A 14,397-nucleotide genomic window follows, 5' to 3' on the forward strand; every position below is an offset into this window, starting at 1 on the left:
CCGAAACTGCTTTATAAATGCAAATAGGTAATTTGAAATATTCGCATCTTTTAATTAAAATTAGTTGAATCAGCGTATTGTTTACATTAAATTATCTAGGAGTGTTTGTAACATATAACCAAGTTTTTATCTTCCTATCTCCCTGATTTATCGCGACCACTGTTATTAAACGGAGAGTAACTGCTTTATGATTGTTCAGAAATATTTCTATCTAACTTTACCTTCGAAGTCAAGTTATTGAGCTGTCAAGCGACGAAAAACGTTCGAAATATTTCAACTGAATCAGGAAACGGACACAATCGAGAAGATAAGAGTAGTTCGATCGAATTTTGTTTCAATTGCATGAGACTGTAAAGCCTGTTTTTCCTTTACATATTTCTGAAACTATTCAAGTTACCACATACTCTCAGCGTTACCACATACTCGATTTCAGCGTCGAAAAGAAAAGTTTTGTTTGATATATCACGATGTTTTGCACTTAATCTATTTTCCTAGTGAGTTGGTGGAATGATTACTTTTACAGTACTGAAAAAAAAAAGTTTCACATGTTTTTTGTAGTCCTATTATCGGTACATTACCTATTGAGATTCTCACAATAAATTTTATACCGTCCTGTTTTCAGGCAGCTCTTATTGTTCAAGAGGCTCGAGCATAGCTCCATCATAACAGCATTAACATGTTAACTGCTGTGCAAAATATACTATTAAACATGTTAGAAAACTAATTAGCAAAGAATATATTAGCTGAATTTTCAAATTTTCGTAACACAAGAATTTTCAAATTTTCGTAACAAGAAGTTAAATTTGACAAAAACAAATTTTTTCCATGGGCTAATGCCTGTTTTGTTCTCGCATTTATTTTGAAATCTTGTGAAGTAACAATGATTCAAAATATATATATATATCGCTTTTAATGTGATCAAACTTTTCCAGTCTATATGATAAATTTCGAGTATGGCGAGTGTAATTAAATGTAGATGTAACGGAATTTTTGCTTTCAATAATAATAGATTGTAACCGATTAAAAAAAAAGAGCTTTTTACAACAGACAAGCAATCGAAATGCAATTAATTTTTCTTAAAAGCGTATTAAGTATATGAATATGAAAGTATTGATTTGGAGCATTTCAGAAAACCCAATTTAGTAATAAAAACGTGAAGAAAGTATAGCGTTCGAAAATGAAATTCAATTTCCAGCAAACCGTTTCTTAAATCTTTTAAGAGTCCACGAACTTTTCTATCAAATTAAACGGAGGTTAATCTTTTCTCTTGATTGAAAATGCACCAAGCGGAAATGAGTTGAAAGAATATTAAAGGAGTAACTACTAACGATCAAAATTATTCATTTCCATCTCACCGAAACAAAAAAAAATGGCAAAATAGGAAATGAATTTTTCTAGTTCAATATTCTTTTTTAATTTAATTGGACAGATTTAACCGCCGGTCTTTTGTCCCTTGAACAGTAATTTTTCAAATGGAACGAAGACGGATAAATTTCCAAAACGTGGAGCTTTAGTGTAATTTTTATAATATTAATTACTAGGTTGGGGTTGTTAATTTTCTAGCTATATAGAAACTCTTGATAGCTTTGGTAAAGAGAAGAAAAAGCCTTTTTTTTCTTCAGTTCTCCGAAATTGTATCGAAAGAAAGGTTTGCATGAACACCAACAGATGGTGACGTACTCGTAAAAGAAGAAAAATAATTACACGACCGAATTCTATTGTCTTTCTTTCCGAATTCTGTCGGATGGTAGAGCTATTGCATCAAAAGAATTTTTCTTCTTCTCAAACTAATTTTCTAAAAATTTTAATGTTAGTACTTCTATGATAAGACAACCTCCTACATGAAATCAAATTTGAGAATAAAAAAGAAGATCAGCAGTATTAGCAAATTAATTTATCTTCCAAGAAACTAATTCGTTTTTAGTCTAAAGAAATTCCATTAAATGAAGAAAATTCCATTAAAAGATTTTCTTTCGAATTTCTTTCCTTCACTCAGAAATAGTTTTTAAATTTATAGTAAACGGTGAAAATATATAGATCTTTAAGCATTAATTTCCGAAAATTATGCATATATTAAAGAAAAAAAATTTCATATTTTGTAATAAGGATTGCATAAAAACAGATTTTATTACTTATTATTTTTCAATCATATAAATTACAAAATGCGGCTATTAATGTTTCCGTAACTGGTCTATTAACTATTGAAAATATTATGCAAATAACATACACGCGTTTCGAAGCAACCTTCACTTTTGATGTAATGTACTTCTATACTTGGCTTTAAAAGTTTCAAAAATAACTTTTAAAATTCTTTTCGGAATGCTCTTCAATTCGGAATTAATTTCTCTGACATCTTTAACATGTTAAGCGCGCTTGACGTGTATACGTCAGACCAAATCTCTGTTGGGGGGTGTATGACGCGTATACTCGTCGTGCGAAACTAAAAATTACCATTGGTTATAGAAACTCGAAATTTCAATCAAATACAATAACAATATTGTATGGTTATAATTTCCTCTTTATTAGCAACAGAAATGCCACTTGTTTTACACTGTGGGATCGTGGGGGTTAGCTGCTCAATAACCAATTACATATGAAAAAATATAGGAAGGCAATACAGCTTTGATTTGCGTTAACAATTAGCAGAACCAATACTATAGTATAATTCTATAACTCTAGCCTTTTACTCAACGAGTCAGAATCCTACATATTCTTCGATTGAATACAAGAAAACATTCGATACTAACTCTCTCTCTTTCTACACTTTTAAAAAATTTTGTGTACATTTGCAGCCATTTTTTATGTTTTCTCTATATTTCACATGGTTTCCTCTACTCCGCCATTTTTTGTACAGTTTACACTTACCAACAGAAATGCTATATTTCTTCAAAATTTTGTATAGTTGTCTCGATTTCGTCATTTTTTGTATCGCTTCTTCTGTATTACCCCAGAAATGCTACATATTTTATATTGTGAGGTCGTGGGGCTCGTGGCCCCAAATACTAATTTATGTATTATTTACATATTAATTCCTTTTTCATTATTTATAAACAAAATGAATAAATAATAAATTGTATATAATTGGTCATTGCTTAAATTAGATTTATTAATTATGTATTTTTTATTTATTTTTTGTTTGTTTACAGACAGCACGTGTTTCCCTGCTCATTAATAAAAATTAATCGCTTTATTGCAAAAAAAAACATTTCCTTTAAAAAAAATACATTTATAGAGCTCTAATTCTTTCAACGAATGAATATTTTGTCAACTTTAAATAATTTTTTGCACGATAACTACAGTTCTGTACTTGAAAATGTATTTAGTTTACCTTAATGACGAAAATGATGGCAATTGTAAACCTAAAATTTTTTACACTGTAAGAAAAGCTTTTAGTAAAACCAATTTGTTGTGATGGGTAACACATATATGTGGTACCATACACCTCACAACCATGAGGCTGGTTGTAAAGAGTAAAAGAATAGCGATTACTATTTTTAATTACGAACTACCCTGCAAAAAATGATCAATAGAAATCAATAAAAAAATTTTATTGATCTGTAGGGGGAAATGGAACACTGATATCAGTAGAGTAGATCAGTACACTGTATTGATCTATGTCAGTAGAATGGACTGATATCAGTAGAATGTATTGGTCTGTACGGGGAAATGGAACACTGATATCAGTAGAGTGGATCAGTACATTGCATTGATCTATATCAGTAGAATGGACTGATATCAGTAGAATGGACTGATCTGTACGGGGAAATGCAACACTGATATCAGTAGAATGAACTGGTCTGTACGGGGAAATGCAACACTGATATCAGTAGAATGGACTGGTCTGTACGGGGAAATGGAACACTGATATCAGTAGAACGTATTGATCTTGCGGCGACTGAACTTAACTTAATCGTAACCGCGACAGTTACGATCAGTAACTGTCTCTGTCATTCACCAGAAGAATCCTAACCGCCAATGCAGAATGACGGACTGCTCTTGTTTTCATATTTTCCCTTTTTATACTTACTAATTAAATGTAAAATAAATACTAGTTAAAATGTAAACTCAATCTATTCATCTCCTGGACACAACCAACCACCACAGTGGTGACCCGGACGTAATCAGGCCGTAGAGTTACCTTCCCCGATCGTTACGTATCAGTACCCTGATACTGGTGGGGGAGTGTGCGGTGACTGAACTTAACTTAATCGTAACCACGACAGTTACAATCAGTAACTGTCTCTGTCATTCACCAGAAGAATCCTAACCGCCATTGTAGAATGACGGACTGCTCTTGTTTTCATATTTTCCCTTTTTATACTTACTAATTAAATGTAAAATAAATACTAGTATTCATCTCCTGGACACAACCAACCACCACAATCTATACGGAGAAATGGAACACTGATATCAGTAAAATGTACTGGTCTGTACGGGGAAATGCAACTCTGATATCAGTAGAATGGGCTGGATTCCTTACGATTTACTTAAGTTGAAAAAAAAACGTTCTATAACATATGATTTAACTATTAAAATTATCTTGGTAGGATATAATGAATTTTCCATAAAATTTATAAATACCAAAGGATCATTTTATCTGCATTCGAAGTGTATACTCGTCATCGCTTGATTTTAATTGCGCACCAGGTTGGGGATTTCTAAAATTAAATTCCGCACATAATTGGTTAAACCTTGTTCCCCTTTCAGAAACAGATCGTCTGCAAGAGATTTCACTAAGTAAGGAGAATGTTTCATCTCTATATCTTCGAACATTAATATTTTATTAATCTCTTTGGAGCTATGTACATTTGCTTGTAGCATGGATTATAATGCCTTATTTATTTCCATTCTTTGTTAGTAATATTTATGTTCAAAAATAAATTTCAATTTAAAGGACTCATATTAAACTTAGATGCAAAACAATCATGCTAATCGGTTAGTATTATATTTGTATCTGAATCTGGAAAATAAAGGAAGTAATAACATTAACAGAAATACGGGAGATAAAATGTTTCATATCTAGGTAGGAATCAGTTTAGTCTTTTCACATTCCACCGACTTTCATATATAATTTAATTAGAAAACATAGAATCTGTTTTCATGAATAACATAAAGAATTTTACAGAAAGAATTTTTTTAGTTCACGTTTTTACTTCAAAGAGGTAGAAATGAATTAAAATAGGGTATCAAAGTTACTTTTATTTTCAGAATCCTAATTTTTTTATACGTTATCAACTTTTTTTACAACGATAAGAAAATCTTAAAGGAAAGTAAATTTCGAATAAAGAAACGAATATTTTTTTAGTTACTATTGTTACAGCAATAAAAAAAGTAATTAGATTTTCTAATTTGACATTTTATCTACACAAGATACAGAAATTTAGGGAAATTGATTAGTTTAAGCTTTAAAAAAAAAGGGAAAAAAAATATATATATATACATTATCATCTTTTTTAATTTTGAGAGATGTTCAGTCCCCTGTCTTCGCAATTAATAAAGTTCATGAAACTACACTGCAAACTCTTTAAATACCATAGTTTTAATACAAAAGAACTTTAAGCATAAAACTAATATATTTCCTTAAGTGGTAGAATTATAATTTTTGAAAGAAAAAAAATCAAAAGTCATTACGCAATTCTGTTTTAATAGATTCAATGTAAAATAAAATGTAACTACAATATTCTTAGCCTCATACGCTAGAATTCTGTTCTAAAAGTATAAGGACATTTAAGATCTATTTTTTCAGAAGATAAGAGTCCTCGAATCATTCCCCCATTTAAATAATACATTTAAAAACAATTTTTACAAAATATAAAACATAAAGCCAGGCATACATTAATATCATTTGTACCAGTTAACAATAAGCGAATGAACGATGTAATTGGTTACAAAAGAGAGCAACAGCCGAATTTATTAAATGCAATAATTTTATTTTAAAATAATATGCATAAACAGTGATTTTTATATTATCGTATATATGTTCTCTTTTAATAATGCAACTAACTCTGAGTTTTATTGTGGTAGTCAATGGTTATCTTTATTTATTTTTTGAATCCGTTCACCAAAATAAACGACACTGTCTTATTATCTCGTACCATCAAGTCTTTCTTTATTTGAGTCTAAAAAATTTCAACTCGTTAATGTTATTGCAATCTTTTTGCAAAAAGAACTCTTTGACAACACAAATACTCCTCTAATGTGGTGACTATTTAAAATAGTCACCACATTGTTGTTCAGGACGAAAAAAGATAAGATATAAAGATAATGTATTGTATTCGTTTCTTCTCTGATAAGAACTGGGAACTTAATTCTAGTTAGTGCTAAATATTTACAGAAAAAAAGAATCATTTCTATGCTTTTGTTCTAGGCACTGAAGTTAAGAATAAGAAAAAAGACTATATTAGTTGTAAGAGAAAATAATAATTGTTCAAATAGGGAGATTTAAATTTATGAAAAAATGTATCAATTAATTCAGTAGTTATTTTTGTTCCTCTCATCCTAACAAATGAAATATTTTACTCCTCGAGTGAAATAAAGATTAAAGGAAATTTTTTTAAACTCATTTATAGAAAATATTTTCATTTGTATTTCATTTTTAAGACCATAATCATGCGTATAAAAATTCTTTTTCTCCTCTACTTGACTTAATTTAATTTTGACTTTTTATTTAAAAATTAAATTAAATTAATTTAAATTGCTTATTATTATTGTAACTCATGTATATAGATTGCACTAGTGATGGTTAAAAATATATTTATTCCAAATGAACTACTTCAATTTTTACAGATTCGTTTTATTTAATAATTTTTTTCATGCATACTGGGCATTTTTTTTCACAATTTAATTATTCCATACTCTAATGAATCAAGTTAAATATGAAATATTTAGTAGGGTCGAATTTTTATTTCCTTGATCAATGTTTCCTGCAATCACTGTTTACTTGACATGGTTGACTTAATGCTATAATGTTAATGAGGTTTTAAGCATATGGAGTATTTTAATTCTTTTTTTTCGATGTTAAGATCGTTGATTGAAATTGTGTTTAGATCCACTAAAGTAATTAAATAAATTTCAAATTAAACTTAATACATGAGTTGATTAATTTTATAGTTATGTGATTTACAATTTGATCATTCAGATAGCATAAATGTTTATTTCTCATTATAGTGCTAAAAATTGCAGTTAATTTGTCAATAAGATTAAAAATATTTGTACCAATCTTCACTAATTTTTGTCCATTCTAGAATTTTTGAATGAGTACATTGATTCAATCTGAAATCCATTCTAATTTATTATTCTTTTATATGGGTGATTTCCAAATTTGATGCATTTTTGAAACTGATGAACTTGAAAATAAAATTGATCATCGTTGGTAATTAACATCAATTCCTGTATGTGTCTTGTACATGTTTTAATATAGTTATCAGCAAGATCGAATTAAAATTTAGACCAGTGGGCATGTTATAAGACGTAATTAAACTGAAAAATACATTAATAAATAACAGACTGGACAACTTTACATATTATTTTTTTATTACCGCGTATTAACCTTTTAGACTTAAAAGTATATAGTTAAAATGTAGCTCACAAACTTACTTCGTATACTACAAGCAGTTAATAAAGCATAATCTTCAAAATTAATATTTCATTTCAATATTGTTCTTTTTTTAAGTGATAATTTCCAAACGCTGAATTATGAAAGCAAGAATAAAAAGTGTTAGTATAATCTTCTGAATGATTATCTTTTGTAACAGAAAATGATTATCTTTGGTAACAGACTTCTCTTGGACAACACAAAACAATTTGAACCAAAAATTAAAAAAATAAATAAACAAAAAATTTACTTCTAGCTTATTTATAACAGGAGTTTTTGAAATACATAAATGTTTTGAAATTGTTTTAAATATTTGAAATAGCTAAAATATAAATTAGAAAAATGACTTTGCCGTTTTCGACAGCCTAGTTTCCATGATTGCTTTATAGAAAGTAAAGCGTTTGATAAATTCTTATAATATTAGGTATAACACTTAATTGTACGTATATTTGGAAATTACAAACATCTACACCAGCAGGATATTAAATTTCATAATAAAAATATTTTTTGGTCGCGCATCAAAAATCCCTAAAATTTGAAACCCACTCATATGCATACATACTCATATTTTATAGCACCACTATATAGCGTTAGAAGTGAGTAAAAAGAAAAGTGAAGGGATGATCAAGCTCGTCATTTGACTATCTGTAATAAAACAGTAAATTTAAGCGATTTTTAATTATTTATTGGTAAATTTGAAATGAAAATTGCTTAGATATATTATGTTTTGGAGTTACTTAATTTACATTATTAAATGAGTTTTGTAGCTTGAAAGTTTTCATAAAACGTTACTGTTGTATTTCATAAATTAATTTCGAAATGTAAAAAATCTTGATATTATCATGGCACTAAAATTCAAAATTATTTCAAAAGAAGCCGGATAGAAGTTTGATAAATAAAAAATCACAATGATTTAACCTAGAGCAGGGGTGGCGAACCGTTATACACCAACGTGCCATTTTCTCTAAAAAATTGCTTAATGAGGTCATAGACGTGCCGTCAAATAATTTTGACTTCGTGATTATTGGGAAAATAATAATTCTAAATACTATCAACTCAAAACTCTTTATTTACATTGAAAAAAACATATATTTTACAATGTCTCAGTTATACACGTAATTCAACTTAAAGTAGCATCAGTGTGACATCTGTTGTTGCAGATTAGATGACCAATAACTTATATTAGGTTGTAAGATGTTACTTTAAAGCAGGACTGTTGATTTTTTTGCTAGTTATTTATTGTTAGCTTGTTTTTTGCGGTTATTAATTGTTTTTTCAGTATTAATTTTTAATTTTTTTATTAATAGTTGTTTATTACTTTGTTTGTTTTCTGTGAATTTTAGTTTAATTGTTACATATACTTCATAGCGTAATACCATTTGTGTAATAACAATTCATAGTATAACAACAATTGTGATCGGTGGAGTGCCCAAATTATTGTGTCGCGTGCCATAAATGGCACGCGTGCCATTGGTTCGCCATCCCTGACCTAGAGTGATGACCACGTTCAGCGCCACGCATATTTTTAAGAAAACTCTGCGTCAGGCTACGTACGCTACTCCGAAGCGCTTGTGGTATAGCAACTACTAAGAGATAGAAATAAATAAATATTTTATTTGTCGCAATAAATAAATAAAAAAATTTCAATAAATTTCAGAAATTACTCAAAACAAGGTAATTTGTTTAGTTTTAGTGATTATTGACTGACATGGCAACGTTTTAACTATAGATTATTAGATAGGCTCTTACTTGTCAATCGCTTGGAGTTATTTTGTTACTTTACTGAGATCACTTGTTTGTTTAGCGTGGCACACTTTTAGTTAATGGGAAATTTGATAATTTTCATGACGATAGTAATGAAGGCACTTCACTTCTGAAACTGTCAACTACTTATTAAAAAGCTTTTAAAATTTTGTGTTATTTATTTCTTTTAAGTTGATATGGAGAATAATTTTTCTCTTTTTCAGTTAATTTAAGGATTTTATGTTAATATAATTATAGATTTTTTAGGTTAAGAACATTAACTCTATATACTGTTTAGTAATATTAATAAGGAAAATTAAAAAAAGTAAATGGCAATACGAGGAAAATTTTGTCAGTTAATCATGATTTTTTGTATGTTTTTGAAAAGTTCTAATTTGTAGTTTGATTTTAAGTCTTCATATCATCAAAAAATGAGATTTCTCACTCACTGTTTTGAAAACGATTAAATAAAATTCACGAGTCTTGTTCTCTTTTCAAGTTTGAAAATTATATTTTAAACAACAAAACTTGTAGAATCTGACAGTTAAATAAGAATGCAGAGTCAAGGCAAGTATTTTGATTGCTAATGATAGAATTAATGAACAAGACTGCATAACTTACTTATAATACTAATAACTTATTTAATAATAACTTACAATAAAACAATCTAAAAAAAAGAAAATAACAGGAAATTTAACGCTACATTGCCTAAGGAAGTCATTTTGACTGCTTTTAATTTCAATTAGAAAAACAATGATGTATATAATGACATAATTTCGTAGAATTTTGTGACTTTTTGTACAACATATAATTTTTTTTTATAGTTAATATTTACTAATAGCTAGTAATATAACTGTAAATAATGTAAAAAATGTTAAAAATTGATTTTAAACGAATTTATTTACGCATTCACAATCCAGTCATTTTTACTGCTTTTGGGCAATATAGGTATATACTAATTTTCCGTCTTTCTAGTGTTAGATGATCAAATTTTTAGAAATATTCTGAACACCTTAAAAAAGGATTTATTGGTCTTTGACTTCAAAATTATTTATCCTATCAACAAGGATATCTAAGACAGCTTAAAAATAGCCTTATTAAAAGTGCAAATAAATGCAAGTCAAAAATAGCACTTTTGTAAGTAAAAACTATTATAACCTTTGAACTATCAGTTTCATTGACTCTGTTACACAAAGTAAAACTGATAGATGTTTGATCTTATTTCATTCCTCATTATATTTGCATGGTAGCTCAGGGTGGGCCAAAAAACAGGCCACCCGAAATAACTTTTGTTCTAATGATCGAATCTTCAAGTTCTTGAACTCCATCTTAATAGTTAGAGGGGGTTATGCTAACTAATTAGTGTAGACAAGATTTTTCGTTATGAAACCAGACACAAATACGAACTTTCTCTAAATAAACATGCCCTTTTTTCGACGAATTCAAATTTTCGAACCCCAAAATACTGCAATGTAGAAATTACTGTCCCCCTAGCTTTCTTAGGAGAACAATCCAAAATTTGGATCTCGTAATATTAACTTTATTTTTTGTGTATCTCGCCATATCTCAAAAAGTTTTTAAGCGAATTTAAACATTTTTGCACACAATTATAAAATTACTTTATCCAAAGATAATTCTATGCAAAAAATAAATTTCAGTAACTATTATTTTAAGCAATAATAGTCGGAAAAAAATTTGAATCGCAAGGATTACAATTTTTTGCATCATTTTAAAATAAGTAATTTTACATGGCAAAATAAAACATTTGAGTGAAATCTGCAGAATACATTTTCCTCCCCCCCCCCAAAAGAAATTCAATACGTTTACAAAAATATCGTCTGAGTCTATGTGCTTCTTATTTCAATGCTATTACAACACGCTAATTTTGAATTTACATTATTTCCTTTTGGCATGCTTAACTCAGTAGAAAAAACAATCAATTGGATTTTCCTTCTTATAGATAGTTTATAAAATGCTAATGTTCTACTCTGATAGCAGTTTTAAACTATTTTATCCAGGGTAAGAAAAATGCATAGGAAATGATACCTAATTGATCTAGATAGAAGTTTAATGTAAGTACATTAGCACAAATCAAACATTGCACTTTTTGAGCTGAAACCATTATAATTTCCAATATATTGTTCTTATCCTCTTAGCGTTAATCTCATACAATTCAATATAAAAATTTAAAAAAATTGGAAACAATATCTTTCTTATCTAGATAATATTTAACTGTTCTCTCATTTACTTTCTTTCAAAACCCTAAGTTGCACTAAATTGTACTTTTAGAACCTGCCAAGACAAGGGATTATAGTTGTGTTTTGTCAGTAGGAAGAACTTATTTTCTTTCTTGGATGTCAATTTTTAAGCCTATCTTTACAGATGAGTTAACAACAGCTGTTAAAAAGACACATTAACTTGTTAAGCATTTTATAAGATTGTCAAAATTAGTATGTTTAATATTTTACAAAATAAAATTTTTTATTTCCATTGTGAAATTATGAACTCAATTGAATACTTTTAGGAAATATGAAGCCAGATCATTTGTTAGATATCGTCTGTATTTCATTTAACATGTTACACTAATTATGATTTTTGTATGTGTGGGGATTTAGTTATCCTTAATGTTAACTTTCATCTGTGAAAAGGTATCCCACCATGTTAACATGTCTTATGTACAGGGTATCTGCTACATTTTAGAAATTCAAATTCATGACTTTTCATGATTTTCCATGACTAATTCCAAAAATTTTTCATGACTTAACAAAGTTGCTATTTTCTCCAACAAAAACGCAACAATAAATTAAAAAAAGCATTATAATAACATTATTGGAAATAGGTATAACCAAAACTATTATACTCTTCATCTTCATATTTATAGATTTTAAACTTAAAAAACAGAGTAAGAAAAGAGTTAAAACAATAAAATAGCTGAAAAAAATACAAAAGCAATAATTTAGAATTATATTCTAAAGATACTTTTCTTGTTCATCAGAAAGGAAAGAAATACACCTGATTTTTCTGTTCATTTCAGGATTAAAAAAAAATTCGCCAATAACTGGTTTGCTTCAACTAGAATTTTAAATTTATAAAATTTAAAAAATAATAATAATAAAAATTNCTCAAAATATCTAATATCAACATACATTCTATATAATCTAACAAGTAGATCATCTAATATAATGAATTGAACAATGAGTATGAACACATACAATTTGAATTAATTAGCTTAACAAATAAATTTATTTTTCAAAATTATTTTCAGCCTAATTACTATATAACTTTTTTAAATTCTATTTTTCCCAGCATTTCTATTTTTTTAACAACTTATTATTAGCAACCAGTGCAATTACAGTGGAATAGCAATCATAGTGTAAATTCATTCACAACTTGTATGGGGTTTTGAATTTTAAACGCTATATTCATAAAATAGTTCAATATGAAACATTCTCACAGATAATAAAATAAAAGTATATTCACAAAGTTAATTTGCCACAACCTTATGGTTAGGGAATCCTAGTTTAGATCATAGATCAAAGTTCATTAGCATAAAAGCTTTATTACTTTAAAAAGCTCAGATTTATAAAACACATAATTTTTTTGTGGTAATAAACAAAAGCAAAACTTTAAAAAAAAAATTGCTGAAAGAAACAAGCAAGCTTAAGAGAAAATAACATAAGTTGAAAATGAATTTCAAGCCTTAAAAATCAGTGAAGACACATCATTAAGCAAATTTTAGAATTACCCCAGGAATAGCCCACTGTCCACAGTCTTTTCTCAGAATTGCAATAAATTGTAGAACAGGTTTTCCAGTGGTAGAAAGTTCCTTTTGGCCATTCTTAGTTTTCCACCTGAACAAAGAATCAAGCTTCTTAAAAAAATATAGTTTTAAAATTACAATAATATAATTTCTAAAAAAAGTGAGAAATATTAGATTCCAATTCAGAGTCATAAGTAAAATATTCTTTCAGAGGATGGTTCAAAATATACTAAATATATAACATACTTAAAGCAAAGAAAAAAAAATCTTGCTGAAATTTAATGCATAAGAAATTAACTTAAAAAAATTAAAATATGCAATTAAAAGTATTTATAGAGAATAAGCTTAGTAGGGTAATTTTCTTATAATTATATTATTCAGAAACTTTCTATGCATATACAGGGTACCTGCTACATTTTAGAAATTCAAATTCATGACTTTTCATGATTATCCATGACTAATTCCAAAAATTTTTCATGACTTAACAAAGTTGCTATTTTCTCCAACAAGAACGCAACAATAAATTAAAAAAAGCATTATAATAACATTATTGGAAATAGGTATAACCAAAACTATTATACTCTTCATCTTCATACTTATAGATTTTAAACTTAAAAAACAGAGTAAGAAAAGAGTTAAAACAATAAAATAGCTGAAAAAAATACAAAAGCAAAAAAAAAAAAATTTTTTTCTCTGCAGAATTATATTCTAAAGATACTTTTCTTGTTCATCAGAAAGGAAAGAAATACTCCTGATTTTTCTCCTCATTTTGGGATAAAAAAAATTCGCCAATAACTGGTTTGCTTCAACTGGAATTTTAAATTTATAAAATTTAAAAAATAATAGTAATAAAAATTCTTAAATCACAGAAGAGAGTTTAAAGGATAATTCGATCTAGAAATGATATTTTTTCTTTCATTTTTTGAAAGAACACCATAATTTTTAAAAGAACATGATAAAATCATTTTATATTCTAATAAAATATGACTGAGTGGTGATTTTGTTAGAAATTCAGATATTTGGAACAGGATGAAATTGGGGGGAAGGAGATTCCATTTTAAAAATTAGATTTTTCAGAGACCTAAATCAAGGATTTTCCATGATTTTTTTTTAAAAAATAGTAAAAATCATGACATTTCATGACAAATTTTGTTCAATACCGAAATTCATGACTTTCCAAGATTTTTCATGACTTTCCAGGTGCGCGGATACCCTGTATGTACTAGTAAATTGGAATTACATTTTTGTAGTAGTAGATACACTAGTTATCCCCCACCAGAATTCTATGAACGGATACCAC

This window comes from Parasteatoda tepidariorum, chromosome 7 (genome assembly GCF_043381705.1).
Source record: "Parasteatoda tepidariorum isolate YZ-2023 chromosome 7, CAS_Ptep_4.0, whole genome shotgun sequence".
NCBI classification, from domain to species: domain Eukaryota; kingdom Metazoa; phylum Arthropoda; class Arachnida; order Araneae; family Theridiidae; genus Parasteatoda; species Parasteatoda tepidariorum.